Raw genomic sequence first — 15357 nt, 5'->3', positions numbered from 1 at the left:
TATGAGAATGGCTTCATAATTTCAGGCAAAGGTTCTTAAACAAGACACAAAAATCAGTAACCAAAAAAAAAAAAAAAAAAAAAAAAAAAAAAAAAATCAGTAACCATAAAACAATTGTACTACATTTGAGTTGAGGATGTTTAAAAATGGAAACACATCATAAAAAGAGTGAAAAGATAAACCATGGACAGGGTAAAGACATTACAACAATATATTTGGTAAAAGATTTTTATTCAGAATATATAAAGAACCCCTACAGATCATTAAGAAAAATTTAAGCCATTCAATTTAAATGGCTTAAAAAGGCAGTTCATATGAGGGGATATCCAAATGGCTGCTAAGCATGTGAAAAGGTAGTCAATCAAAATCTTTAGTCCTTAGGTAACTACAAATTAAAATCTCAGTGTGACACTGTCAGAATGGCTGAAATGAAAAACACTACCAAGTGTTGGTGAGGATAGGGAGCAATTGGAACTTTCATACACTGCTGGTGGGAGTTTAAATGGTAAACCACTTTGAAAAACTGTCAATGTATCTTAAAGCTAAACATTGCCCATGCTATGATCTGGCTACTGTGTTCCTAGGTATTTAGCCAAGATAAATATGGACATATATCCACCAAAACACATGGATAACAATATTCATAGTAGTTTCATTTACAATAACTGCAAACTGGAAATAACCCAAAAGTCCGTCAATAAGAGAATGGAGAAATACATTATAGTATGTTTATACAAGAGAAAACCAAACTACAGTAAAGAGAAAATAACTTGTTTCTGGCCAAGATAAAGCAGCAGGGATTGGATTTACCTTCTCACTTGAAACAACCAAAAATACCCGGATAACGTATATGAAATAATGTTTTTCCAAACCTGGAACTTTAGACAACAAAAGATAGTTATCACTCAGAGATAGAAAATAAATGAATTGAGTCATAAAATGTCCCCAGCTTACTGCCTTGGGAGTTTCCTAGTCTTGCTGCAGGGAGGGGTATGCTAGGCAGAACCTGTTAGACATCTTGAGTTAAGGAGATAGACTTAAGAGTTCAGCAAGATGGCTGGGCATGGTGGCTTAAGCCTGTAATCCCAGCACTTTGGGAGGCCAAGGCAGGCGGATCACCTGAGGTCAGGAGTTCAAGACCAGACTGGCCAACATGGTGAAACCCCATCTCTACCAAAAGTACAAACGTTAGCCAGGCATAATGGTGAGTGCCTGTAATCCCAGCTACTCGGGAGGCTGAAGCGGGAGAATCTCTTGAACCCAGGTGGCAGAGGTTGCAGTCAACCGAGATCTCACCAGGCAACAGAGTGAGACTTTGTCTAGGAAAAAAAAAAAGGAGTCCGGCAAGTCCAAGTGATGATGGTCTGCAGGACAGAGTACCAGAGAGGAGAGAACTACACAGACAGAAGACTATGGAGCTCTGCAGGAGATCCTCCATAAGGATGCAGCATATGAGTGATGAGCACACACATTTGAGGAAACAATCTGAGGTTGAGGAAAGAATCTTCCAAGAGAATGAAAAAGAACAGTGCCCAGCATTCATTCAGGACCAAGAACAGTGACTGTTTCCACTAGGCATACTTTAAAAACTCATAATCCAGGAGGCATTGAATAGAATACTCAGGAAGCTTTCACGTCAGTATTGGGGGAATAGTTAACCCTAGACTGTGTCCTGCTCTGGATCTAATAAATTATAACATCTATACTGAAATGATTAATCTGTTTCTAAATAACTTAACTGTATCCTAGCACAAAGTATGGGAATATAAAAATATCCAGCACCCAACAAGGTACAATTCAAGATGTCTAGCATTTAGTCAAAGATTACCAGGCTTGCACAGAAGCAGAAAAATATTAACATTATTCCCTGTAATGAGGAGAATAATCACCCAATTGAAAGCAATTCAGAACTGGCACATATTTTAGAATATGGAAACAAAGATATTAAAAATTACTAAAACCATATTCCATATATTCATAAAGTTAAGTAGAAGCATGGAAGATATTAAAAAGACACCCAAATCTAACTTCTTGAGATGAAAATGACAAGATCTGAGATGAAAAATATACTGGATGGGATTAATGGCAGATTAGACATTGCAGAAGAAAAAAACAAGTGAACTTGAAGATATTACAGCAGAAACTCTCCAAAGTGAAATATAAAAAGAAAAATAGAATTCAAAAAAGATGAACAGAGCATCAGTGAACTCTGGGACCACTTCAGGTTGGCTAATATATGGGCAATTAGAGTACCAAAAGGAGAAGAGATAGGGGTGACAGAAAAAATATTTGAAGAAATAATAGAAGAGTTTCCAAACTTGATGAAAACTATAAATCCAAGAATGTCAATAAACTCCAAGTACTAGAAACATGAAAAAAAAATGGCATCAAGTCACATCATAATCAAATTGCTCAAGACCACTGATACAGAAAAAAAATTTAAAAGCCCTTAGGAAAAATAGACATATTACATACATGGGAACAAAGTTAAGAATGACAGTAAATTCTCTACCTCCTGTCATTCATGCAAGTGAAGCAACATCTTTAAAGTACTAAAAGAATAAAATTGTTAACCTAAAATCTCATACTCAGTAAAAATATCTTTTAAAAATGAAGGTAAAATAAAGACATTTTCAGACATACAAGTGCTACACTACACCTGCCCCATAAGAATTGTTGAAGGAAGTTCTTTAGGCTGAAGGAAAATATCAGATGGAAATATGGATTTTCTCAAAGGAATGACTGCACCAAAAATGATAACTACATAGGTAACTATATTTTAAAAATGTCTCCTAAATTAAGCATCTTTTAAAGATTGACTCTTTAAATACAAATAATACTCATCTGTTGTAGAGTTTATAACATATGTATAAGTAAATTATGTATAACAGTAATAGTATAAATGCCTGAAAAGGATAAATTAAGGAGGTGAAAAACTTGTACAATGAAAACTACAAAGCATTGCTAAAAGAAATTAAAGAAGTCATAAATAAGTATAAAGACATGCCATGTTCATGAATTGGAAGACTATCATAAAAGGAAGTATGATATTATAAGGTTCTTATTATGATGCATGTAAAATGGTATCACGTTACTTGAAGGTATACTGTGATAAGTTAAAGATGTAAGTTTATAAACCCTAAAACAGCCATCAAAGTGACAAAATAAAGCATTTTAGCTTATATGCCAGAAATGAAATAAAATGGAATCATAAAAATATTCAAATATCGCCTGTAATCCCAGCACTTTGGGAGGCTGATGTGGGTGGATCACCTGAGGTCAGGAGTTCGAGACCAGCCTGGCCAACATAGCAAAACCCCATCTCTACTAAAAGTACAAAAATTAGCAGGGTGTGGTGGCACACGCCTGTAATCCCAGCTACTCAGTAGGCTGAGGCAAGGGAATTGCTTGAACCTGGGAGGCAAAGGTTGCAGTAAGCCAAGATCATGCCACTGCACTCCAGCCTGGATGACAGAGTGAAACTCCATCTCAAAAAAAAAAAAAAAAAAATTTCAAATAAATGGATAAATGTACGATGTTTATGGGTCAAGAAACTCAATATTGTTATGATAACCATTCTCTTCAAATTGACCTATAGATTTAACACAATTCTAATACAATTCTTAGCAGACTTTTAATATAAATTGACAAACTGATTAAAAATTCTTATGAAAATGTAGAAGCCCTAGAATAGCCAAAACAAATTTTAAAAAGAAGAAGAAAATTGCAAGACTTGTACTCCGTAATCTATATATTATCAGCTCCAGTAATCAAGATAGCATGTTATTGGTGTAAAGATAGGCAAATAGATAATGGAATAGAATAGAGCGTGAAAATAGTCCTACACACACACACACACACACACACACACACACACACATATATATATATATATATATGGACAATTGATTTTTATAAAGGAGAAAAGTAGTCTTTTTAACAAAAATGTGAACTTCAATCCATATCTTGTACAATATACAAAAACTAACTTAGACTCAACAACCTAAGAATAGAAGGAAATTACTCCAATGTGATAAAGACCATATAAGAAAAACCTACGGTGAACATCATACTCAATGGTGAAAGCAAGAACAAAATAAGGATGCCCGCTTTTGCCACTTCTATTTAACACAGAACTGGAAGTTCTAGGAAAGGCAATTAGGCAAGAAAAAGAAATAAAAGGCTTCCAAATTGGAAATGAAGAAGGAATACTTTTCCTCTTCACAGATGATATGATCTTATATGTAGAATCCTAAAGTATCCACAAAAAGATTGTTAGAACTAATAAATGAATTCACCAAAGTAGCAGGATACAAGGTCAACATGCAAAAATCAATTGCATTTCTATATACTAAAAAGATCAATCTGAAAAGCAAATCAAGTTAACAATTCTATTTACAATAGCATCAAAAGAATAAAGAACTTGGCGATGAACTTAATCAAGGAGGTGAAAAACTTGTACAATGAAAACTACAAAGCATTGCTGAAAGAAATTAAACACATAAAGAAGTATAAAGACATCCCATGTTCATGAATTGGAAAACTTAGTATTGTTAAGATATCAGTACTATGCAAAGCAATCTATGGATTTAATGCAATTCCTATCAAAATCCCAGTTGTTATTGGTGTAAAGATAGGCAAATAGATAATGGAATAGAATAGAGCATAAAAATAGACCCATACACACACACACACACACACATATATATATGGACAGTTGATCTTTATACATATATATGGACAATTTTCTATTTGAAAGAAATAGAAAAAAGCCATTCTGAAATTTATATGGAGTCTCAAAGGACCCCAAATAGTCAAAATAATCTTGAAAAAATAACAAAGTTGGAGGACTCATACTTTCTGATTTCAAAACTTACTGCAGAGCTATAGTAATCAAAACAGTGTGACACTGGCATAAAGACAGACATGGAGGTCAATGGAATAGAATAGACAGCTGAGAATTAAACCCTAGAATATATGATCGAATGATTTTTGACAATGGTGCCAAGACCATTCAATGGGAAAAGACATCATGTATAAAAATTAATTCAAAGTGGATCAAACATTTCAATGTAAAACCTGAAACCTATAAAACTCTTAGAAGAAAACGTAGAGCAAAATCTTCATGATATTGGTTTTGGCAATGATTTCTTGGATATGACACCAAAGGCACCAGGAACAAAAGAAAAATAGCCAACTGGACTTTATGAATATTAAAATTTTGTACCTCAAAAAGACACTATCAACAGAGTATAAAAGCAACTCACAGAATGGAAGAAAGTATTAGCAAATCATATATCTGATAAGGGACTGATATCCAGAGTATACAGAGAACTTCTAAAATTCAACAACAGCATCACGAGGTCAGGAGATCGAGACCATCCCGGCTAACACGGTGAAACCCCGTCTCTACTAAAAAAATACAAAAAACTAGCCGGGCGAGGTGGCAGCACCTGTAGTCCCAGCTACTCGGGAGGCTGAGGCAGGAGAATGGCGTGAACCCAGGAGGCGGAGCTTGCAGTGAGCTGAGATCCAGCCACTGCACTCCAGCCCGGGCGACAGAGCAAGACTCCATCAGAAAAAAAAAAAAAAAAAAAAATTCAACAACAGCAAAGCAAACAGCATGATTCATAAATGAGCAAAGGACTTGAATAAATATTTCTCCAAAGAAGATATACAAATGGTCAATAAGCACATAAAAAGATGTTCAGTGTTTAGGAGGGATGAGAGTAAGGGAAGAAATGAGGATTACCAACGGATACAAAAACTTTTGGGTGATGAATATGTGCATTATCTGATTGTGGTGGTGGTTTCATGGGTGAATACATATGAGAAAACATCAAATTGTACACTTCCAATATGTATAATTGATTATGTGTCAATTATACCTCAATGAAACTGTTTAAAATGAACTACTGATATGAGCAACGACCAAAATAATTTCAGAGCCATTATATTGGCAATAAGAAGCCAGATGCAAAAGTATGTACAGTATCATTCCATGTATATTTAGTTCCAGAATAGACAAAGATAGTTTTTGATGAAAATAAAATCAGAATATTGGATACCAACAGGGGGTGAGGGTGGCAATTGAATAGTGAGGGGCATGAGGGAACCTTCCAGGGTGTTGGAAATATTCTAAATCTTGACAAAGGTGGGGATTACATGGGTCTTAAAAGTATAAGAATTCATACATTTACAGTGAACATACTTTATGAACTTTATGTATACCTCAATTAAAAAAAAAGAAGAGGAGGAAAAGGAGGAAGAAGACAATGCAGTGAATCAAATGCCAGTACTGAAATGGCAATAAAAGTCTCGGGAACAGCATGAGATTGCCCCTTGGGAGTGACCAGAAAACAAAGATGCTTTTTAAAGAATAGCATAAGGCATACTCTCATTTGAGAGTGTCCAGCCCAGAACCCCTACAGAATTGGAAGCTGATTCTAAAGCAGACACTGTGTCTCTTCCAGCTGGTGTTTGTCAAGCCTTCTGTTTCTAATGGCATAAATATAACTGACTGCTGCTGAAAAATTAAGAGCATTTCTGCTTATGAAAAAATAAAGAAATTGGAGTAAAAAGACCTTTTTAAGAAAAGAATTTCAGTGTTCACTAATTCATGCTGCTCTAAATTTCTTGGATTCAAAGTCAACAGCAGAAAAAATCTAATTTGCTTCTATTAAAAATGGAGCAAAAAGCTTAAAACTTTGTGTCTGTGTTTGGAAAGCCCTTTACCATGTTGCAGAAGGAGAACATCTTCAGGCTTTTAGTTTGGGAATAATGGTACAGTCCTGGCATCTTAGCCTCTTCTTTGTTTAGGGCCAGGATTCCCCTTCAAATTTCTGACTTGTTTCTGAGTATGCTTGTACCCATGAGTTGGAGGCATAAAGTGGAACATAGAAGGAACATCTCTACTAATGCTTATGGCCTTCTCCACTGTGGACAGAGTCCCTCTTTGCCATCCCCAACTTTGGCTGACTTGACTTTAATTGGTATTTCACTCTCCCATCCTAGTGGTATCTACCAACTGTCTCCTGTGGAGGAGTCTTGGTCCTGGCCATCTTAGTGTTAACCTGGTGACAGGAAGACCAGAAAGAAGCCATAATGATTCCTCTTCCATCAAGGCAGATCTGCCTGACTCCTATTGTTAACTCTTGCCTCCTTCACATCCCTCCATCTCTAGATTATGAAAGGAGTTGTTCCCTGGTGGGTGAGCTCCAAATCAAGAAATGAAATATGAGACCTAAAAAAATCTTGGGTCACCGATTCTGTTTGCAGAAGATGTTGAGAGACCATCAGAGGAAGTGAACATTGGGGATGATGTAAGCTGGAGACACGAGGAAAACTGGGGCTACCGGCACACATTTTTTATGGCAAAAACGATACACATTGACTTTTGAGTGTTCCTTCTCTATAACACCCCCTCTGCCCTGATTTCTTAAATAACTCTTTTTAGTATTTAATAGCTACTGAGTTCAAAGGCAAAAAAACCTTAGTTTTTCTATATATGAATATTTCTCTTGTTCTAGAGTTTGCCTGCTTCACAGAAACCTACACAATCTGAGAGTACAAATTCCTTCCTTTGGAAGCTTGTCATTCAATTTATAGCAATATTGAAAAATAAATACATTATAAATTTATTAGTGTCTGAACAAACTCTACTCTGATACGCATATCTTAAATGTGGTCCTCTTATAAGTAAACCCAAGTTATACAGAGTAGATATTTTTGTGCATTTCGACCGTAACACAGTGACTTTAGGACTATAAATAGTTCTAAGAAAAAATGAGTATTTTATGTACTTTAATTTTTTTCTCAAAATTTCCATTCCCTCCCACACTTATACACACAAAACCCAAACCATAAAAAGGTGTTTTTAAAATAACTTCTAAATTCCCCACTATGTTATGTTTCCAGGCCAGATTACAGTTAAAACAAAGTTTTGACAGACAGAATAACTTATCACTTAGGCCACAAATCTTAGTCTTTGGGGAACAAAATGAATCATAGCACAGTCTTCTGGGCACTGTCTTTGTATGTTAGTGGTCTATCTTTTCCTCCCAGTGATGATGTGATCTGATTTTTGATGACGTAGGAATTTGACAAGTGGAGACTTCCCGTGTCAACTGTCTTCCTTCCCTACCAGGGATGCACACTCCTTGGTTAGTTTGGAGAAACAGAGCAGAAGTCAATGTCCTTTTGTTCCCAATTGTATTCTCTTTGTATTTTTTTATACATTTGAAGCATGCTTTTGCTTATAGCCATGTCCATTTATTTTTCCCCATTAACTCATCACACATGTATCAAGTGCCTACCATGTGAACCTGGACTCTGTATTAGTCTGTTCTCATGCTACTAATGAAGACATACCTGAGACTGGGTAATTTATAAAGGAAAGAGATTTGATTGACTCACAGTTCCACATGGTTGGGGAGGTCTCCCAGTCATGGCGGAAGGCAAAGCAGGAGCAAAGGAATGCCTTACATGGCGGCAGGCAAGAGAGAGCTTGTGCCGGGGAAATCCCATTTGTAAAACCATCAGAGCTTGTGAGACTTAATTCACTACCACGAGAATAGTATGGGGAAACTGCCCCATGATTCAGTTACCTCCCACTCAGTCCCTCCCACAACATGTGGAAATTATGAGAGCTACAGTTTAGGATGAGATTTGGATGGGGACACAGCGAAACCATAGCAGACTCTGAAGCCAGATTCCCTGGTTAATACCTCTGTTCTGCTGCTTAGTAATTCTGAACCTTGGGCAAGGTCCAGTGCCTCAGTTTCCTCATCTGTAAAATGAGAGTAATAATAGTACCTATCACAGAGGTTGTCTTGAGGATTGCATGAGTTACAGATAAGGGGTTTAGAATATTGTTTGACTCATAGTAAATACTATGTAGGTGGTGTTGTTACTGTTGTTGCTGCAACAAATGCCAGGCCATGGAATTTGCCTTGTTGGCACATCAGTTTCCCTAAGACCAACCTCTTTAAAGCTGGGTACCCAAACATGTTTCTTCTCAAGGCACTTTCCTTCTATGTCATGGGTACTGTCTACCCAGGCCTGATTTATCCACATCAGAGTTCCCCAGCCTTGAAACTGTTGCTTTTGTGGACCAGATAATTATTTCTTGTGGGATTGTCCTGTTAGAATTTTAGCAGCATCCATGGTCTCTACCCAATAGATGCCAGTAAGAAACTCTTTCAGCTGTGACAAGCAAAAAATGTCCCAGACTTTGCGAAATGTCCCTCTGTGGACAAAATTGCCTGAGGTTTTGAGAACCACCTATTTAAACTGGTAAATCCTCCTGCAGAGGTGGCACTGTGGCTGCCCCCTGCATTCTAAGGCAGCTGCTGGTTACATGTTGTCATCTTCTCTTCTCCCTGGGCTTGTTTTTGACGCCTGGAATATTTCTCTTATTCTTGAGTTTGCCTGCTTCACAGAAACCCACACAATCTGAGAGTATGAAGAGTTTGAAGAGTCGTGTTAGATCTGCCTCTTGAACCACATGTTTGGAGGCACAGGGTCATTTCTGCTGTTATACTGAGATCTCTGTAGTAGGAGGGACTCCTCTTTAAAGTATTCTCCCCCTTCTCAATCTCGGGCTTTTCTGGAAAGAGGAAGAAAGCACATAGCCTTCTTCGGACTTCTGATTGTGGCTGCCCTTGAAGACAAGCCTCCCAGCCCTTGTAGCTTAAGGAATTTACTGCTTATCACTACGGAGAAGAAGCAGGTGTCTCAAAATCTCACACTTGGGAAATCTTGCTATGTGAGATGGGGCAGTATGGTTCTTGGTCCAGGTTCTCCATGCCCCTTGCCCTTGTTAAGAGTGACACAGATGGTTAATGTTGATCGAATGCTCACCATGTCCCAGACCCTGGGCTAAGCACTTTATAAGGATAGGCCTGTTAATTTTTCACATTTGCCATCTAAGGCAGATATTTTTGTCTCAATTTCACAGATGAGGAGACCTCAGCATAGAGACATTAAATCCACTGCTACCAAGCGGCAGAAGCATGGATTTAAATGCAGGCATCTGGCTGCAAAGTTCTGAACCCCAGTGATGCATATCCTCCCATCTGCTCACATGGCACCATCTCCCTTGGTCTATAGAAAGTGGCAGCTTGCTCCTTGGACTGTCCCCTGTTTCTGCTGTAGTTAGATTTAGGCTCCTACATTCCATCCTGGTCATAAACAACTGTCCGTCATTAGATTACCTTCACGCTGACCTGAAATGTGATAGAAGTAGTTTCGTTTTGTTGTTTTGTTTTGTTTTCATGGTAGTAATGTCACTGAGATTTACCCGCTCTCCAAACCCTATTTTTTGGTTCTCCCTATGCTGAACACTAAACCCATTTCTTCCCTGCCTTTAGGCTGACCTTGAGCTTCTGCTAACTGATAAGTCTCCTGTGAGGCGTAAACTGACCTTTTAAATTGCATTAAAACCTTTGAGCTAAACCCATTGGCCACAGAGTTTACGTTGCTGGCAGCAGGTTTCCTAACACCTACACTTCCCTAAGACTAACCTCTTTAAAACTGTTAGTTCTCTAAGCAAATAGTGGTCACTTTTAATACACGTTCAGCTCCTTTCCAGATACAAGATTCCATTTAAGTCAAATATAAAGATCTTAGGATGGAAAAAGATTATACCTAATTCAAAGGACCTTTACTGGAATTATATTGTATTGAATATTGTTCAAAATACATTGCCACTGGAATTTCCTCCTGTGACGTTGGTGGTTTATGCGAACAGGTTATGATTTGGACCATAAATCCATGCATTACCTGACTTCTCTTTGGCCTACCTTGCTTTCATTGTGCTGAGGCCGCATGGATCTGCTTTAATTTTTTTTTTTTTTGAGACAGAGTCTCGCTCTGACGCCCAGGCTGGAGTGCAGTGGCCGGATCTCGGCTCCCTGCAAGCTCTGCCTGCCGGGTTTACGCCATTCTCCTGCCTCAGCCTCCCGAGTAGCTGGGACTACAGGCGCCCGCCACCTCACCTGGCTAGTTTTTTTGTATTTTTTTTAGTAGAGACGGGGTTTCACTGTGTTAGCCAGGATGGTCTCGATCTCCTGACCTCGTGATCCGCCGGTCTCGGCCTCCCAAAGTGCTGGGATTACAGGCTTGAGCCACCGCGCCTGGCCTGCTTTAATTTTCCACTTTCTCTTATAACCGTGGCTTTGAGAGCATTGTCCTTAGAGTGAAAAAAATAACAACAGCATCTATAGAAAGCACTCAGAGAAAATGAAGGCCATAAAATGTCAAAGTACAAATGAATTTTGTAGAATCTTTGTCTGAGAATATTTCTGAGTAGCATCAAGAACATTCTGTTCTCTTCCTTTATTTTCTTCCTGTGCCTTTCACAGGGAGGACAGGTCACAGAGACACACAGACCCGCAGGAGGAGGGCTTATTGTTTAGTATGGATTTATTCGTTGATTCAAATAATGCAGGAGGTTTATTGAACACCTACTGTGTGCCAGGCACTGGAGATATGCTTCCCTCCATGGAAGAGCCCGGAGCCTAATGGGGAAGACAGGAATAAATGAGTGCAGTGCAGTCAGGAGGTGCATTGCAACGGTTAAAGTCTGGCCAGAGTTTGGGATCACAGAGCAGAGTGATGATGATGACAGTGACAACCAATGTTTATTAAACACTTTGTATATCCTGGGCACTGTGCTTTCTACACATTATCTATTTTTTAATCCTCAGAACAACTTTGTGTAGTAGAAGCTACTATTGTCCCCTTAATACAAAGGAAGAAATTGAGACTCAAAGAGAAGATTTCTAAGTTGAATCTTAAAAGCCAAGTAAGAATTATCCAGGGACAATTTAAAAAATAAATAAGTAAGATGCAATGCGGGGAAAAGAGGCTTTATCCAGAGGGAAGAAGGAAGAGGCCATGATTCTGGGATGAGGAATAGCAAATATGAAGACACGGAGCAAATGGATGAGAATGACCTTTGTGTGCCAGGGTGGCAGTGGGAGCCGGGGCAGCTGAACCTCATTTATACAACCTGGTCCTGCCCATGGTTCCGGGATTTCAACCGTGTGACCTGTTGTCATGGAAGAGTAACCTGTGCTTCCCAACATCCGACTTCAGTTCTCCTTGCCCCTCAAGTGGCAGAGCCACTTAATTAGGTAATGTTCCCATGTGATTGGGGTGACTAATTCAACCTTGAAGTGGTTGTTCCGGTGACTCTGAGATTAAGCTCAACAGCTGGGCCTCTCTGGGAAAGTTGGCAGGGCTGGCAGGATCCACAGGGATGTTGAGTTCTTAGTCTCCCAAGCTGGACTTCAAGGGGCCTTGAACAAGTCACTTAACTTCTGTGACATTTGCTTTGTCCTGCAGATGCCCTGAAAGCAAAGACTATGTCTGGTTCAAGTCTGTATCCCCAGAACCTACCACAGAGCCTAGTACATGATAAACTGTAAAATGGGGATACCAGTATTATTGCAAGGCAGTTTCAGATGATTAATGATATTTCCAATGAAAGCCTCTAAACTGCTCAGTGAAAGGTAAGGAATAAATAAATAGTCCCCTTTCTCAAGTTTCCATAATTGACTAGTCATCATTGATCTAAGTCTTTGTATTTAGAGTTGGCAGATATTCGTTGTACTAGGAAAACCGTCTTGGCCCCTGCTTCATGCAATTTTAGTTTGCAGTGGGTGGGTACAAATGAGAGCAAACCAGAGGTGGAAGTTTTTTCCATACATAGGGCATGCTTAGTGGAAAAGCAGCCTTTTCAGCAGAGGAAGGCGGGTTTAATGTGCAGCAGGACAGAAAAGCCCAGAGCCCTGATTGTGCCCATTGTCCAATGACTGCTCCTTTGCAAGGGCTGATCCCTGACATTGAATGGCGGGAGGGTGATGACTGCATTGAAATATCTACTAATAGGCAAGGCCCTCCCTTCCTCCACACCCTTTCTCCTCCGTTAAAGACTTTCTGGAAAACAGAGCAAAAACAATGCGGCAACCCCAAGGGTTGATGAGAATTGCGTTCTCCCTGCAGCTTCTATTACCCTTGTGCCTTTGTCCCCATGATCTTGGTGAAGGGTATAGCTGTCAGGTGTCTCTCCTCCCTGGTGCAGGGTAATCTGGACTGATTGACTTGTCCATTGTCCTAACGTTGGAGCTAAAACAAAACAGGAAAAGCTGCTTGGTGAGGATGAAGAGGAACTTGGTGGCCAAATGCTGTTGCTTTCCAGGCATTGGACACAAGGCTCATTCTCTCTGAGAAACTTACATCCAAAGGCAGTGACTTTGAAAGGACTGTGGCTGTGGAATTAGAGACAGATGCGTAGCTGGCCATGAGTAGATATTAAATTGTATTAAACTATGCAAACTGCATTTCTCATGCAAGGCTTGTTTCAACCTTACATCAGCCCTTGAGCTGCATTTGCATTTCTATAGAGAATGAAATAAAAGCAGCATGTCACTTACTCATTTCTATTCATAACTGTGAGCTGTTATTCTAGCTCTCATCTACCCTACACAGCACTGCCAGATTAATCTTCCTAAACCTCCATCAACAGTGAGTTTAGTTCCCAGCATTTCACTGTATCAACTCATGTTTATAAGGCCCAGGTGCTGAGAGGGATATAAACAGACTTAGGATGGGACTAATTTTAAGGTAACCAGACATCCTGCTTTGTCTGGGACAATCATTGCTTATGCTTGTTATCCTGATACAATTATTAATAGTGCCTCTTTTCAAAAGTGATCCTGATTAGACAATGAATTACTAGGTCACCCTACTCATGTCTGTCAAGTGTTCATAAGATAAAAGGGGTGGAAAGGATGAAGGTAAATACGGTAATTTCAAAACAAGGTAGAGATTGGAGGCAGAGGAGTTAGGTGTTTGCAGAAGGAAGGGAGCCACTGGGGCTGAGAGTGATAGAGGAGGCTCATTTAGTTCTAGGACTTGGCCTTGGCTTCGAAGGATGAGGATGACTCAAAAAAGGGGGAGAGAGGCTGGCAAAGGTATGGGAGCCATGTGAGTTAAGGGTATATTCCATGGCTCTCAAAGGGTCACCGAGGTGGAGCTTCCTCTGGGAAGAGGAGAGTGGGAGCTGTGAGAGGGGAGGGACAGATCTGGAAGGCTTGAAAGGCAGGTGAGGAACTCGTGCTTTACCCTGGGGGCTGAAGGAAGCCATAGAGATACTGGCATGAAATAGCCAAGGTGAACAGGAGGATTCAACTGGTCCTGTTGTAGGACTGGTCATTCCACCACCAGCTGAAGACAGAGGATCTGACCTGCAGAAGCTGCCTCCAAACCATCACACCATGCTGCCTGCCCCTCTCCCATGGCCTGCTCGATTTCCTAGGTAAATTAAAAATTTTCACCTGTGACAGGGTGAGGCAAACGGATGTTCTGGTGTCTTGGTTTCCAGAAGCTTCCAGCCAAGAGTTGACATGAGCTTGCTCTTTTAACATCAGTTAAAATAATTATTGTAGCATGATTTCTGACAGGAACAAAACAAAAGGATACACTTACAGGAGCAGGCTGTGCAGTCAGGACATGCGTGATCCTTCAGAGGGCCTTCAGGGAGTGAGTGACTCGCCACAGGGTGTTTATCTGTGCTCCATATGGGGAATCATCTTCTTCATAATTTTACTCAACTGGAATCGAAGCTAAGGCTCCATGTGCACAGCGGAGAGATTCATTTTGTCTTGTGCCTGCCTCTTCCTCCTTTCCTCCTTCCTTTTTTCTTTCTTTCAACTAGAATCATTGAGTACTCAACACATGGACACACCCTAAGCCAGGTGCTCTCACTCCATGGTCGCCACAGCAACCCAGTCTTGTGAGATCAGAGCATCTTCATTTTGCAGATGGAGAAAATAAGCTGCCGAGAGGGTAGGGGAACTGCTGGTGGTGACCAGCTGTATGCATTGTTGAGCACCTTGCCAGGGTAATTATCATCAAGCAGGTCTCTGTGAATAGTTTGATTTTTTCTAGTAATGCTGTTGAGGAAATGAAACCAACAGAGAGCAATACTAGGTCAGTGATACTCAAGCCTGACTGTGCATTAGCACCATTTCAGCACTAGGTACTTAAAAAATACATGTTTCTGGGCTCTGTCCCCAAAGGTTCTGTTTTAGTGACTCCTGGTGGAGCTTAAGAATCTGTGCATTGTTTTTTTTAAGTCCACTAGAGTAATAGTTATTCAACGATAGTATGTATCCATTGTTGAAACACAGATTCTGGGCTCCAGCCCCTGAGTGTCTGATTCAGGAGGACTCCGGTGGGCCTGAGCATTGCATTCCATACTGCTACTCTGCAGAGGACACAGAACTGCTGCCAGAGAGGTTGCCAATGCTCATCCTGCCCAGGAGCTGCTGGGGTGGAGGGCTCCTGGAC

General features: G+C 39.9%; 1 protein-coding gene and 1 long non-coding RNA gene across 3 annotated transcripts in view; one reads left to right on the top strand and one right to left on the bottom strand.

Annotated features, from left to right (window-relative positions):
• The window catches only part of THSD4 (thrombospondin type 1 domain containing 4), a 702136-nt gene that overhangs the window by 51379 nt on the left and 635400 nt on the right, over nucleotides 1-15357 (top strand). The window lies entirely within an intron of this gene.
• Nucleotides 11301-14701, bottom strand: LOC104662623. The gene is made up of 2 exons (XR_004057188.1): nucleotides 14494-14701; nucleotides 11301-13274 (listed from the first exon to the last, which is right to left on the bottom strand). It is a non-coding gene; the product is annotated as an uncharacterized LOC104662623 (long non-coding RNA).

This window comes from Rhinopithecus roxellana, chromosome 5 (genome assembly GCF_007565055.1).
Source record: "Rhinopithecus roxellana isolate Shanxi Qingling chromosome 5, ASM756505v1, whole genome shotgun sequence".
Lineage (NCBI taxonomy): Eukaryota > Metazoa > Chordata > Mammalia > Primates > Cercopithecidae > Rhinopithecus > Rhinopithecus roxellana.
Note: the sequence above shows the minus strand (reverse complement) of the source record. Positions and strands in the feature narration are given on the sequence as shown.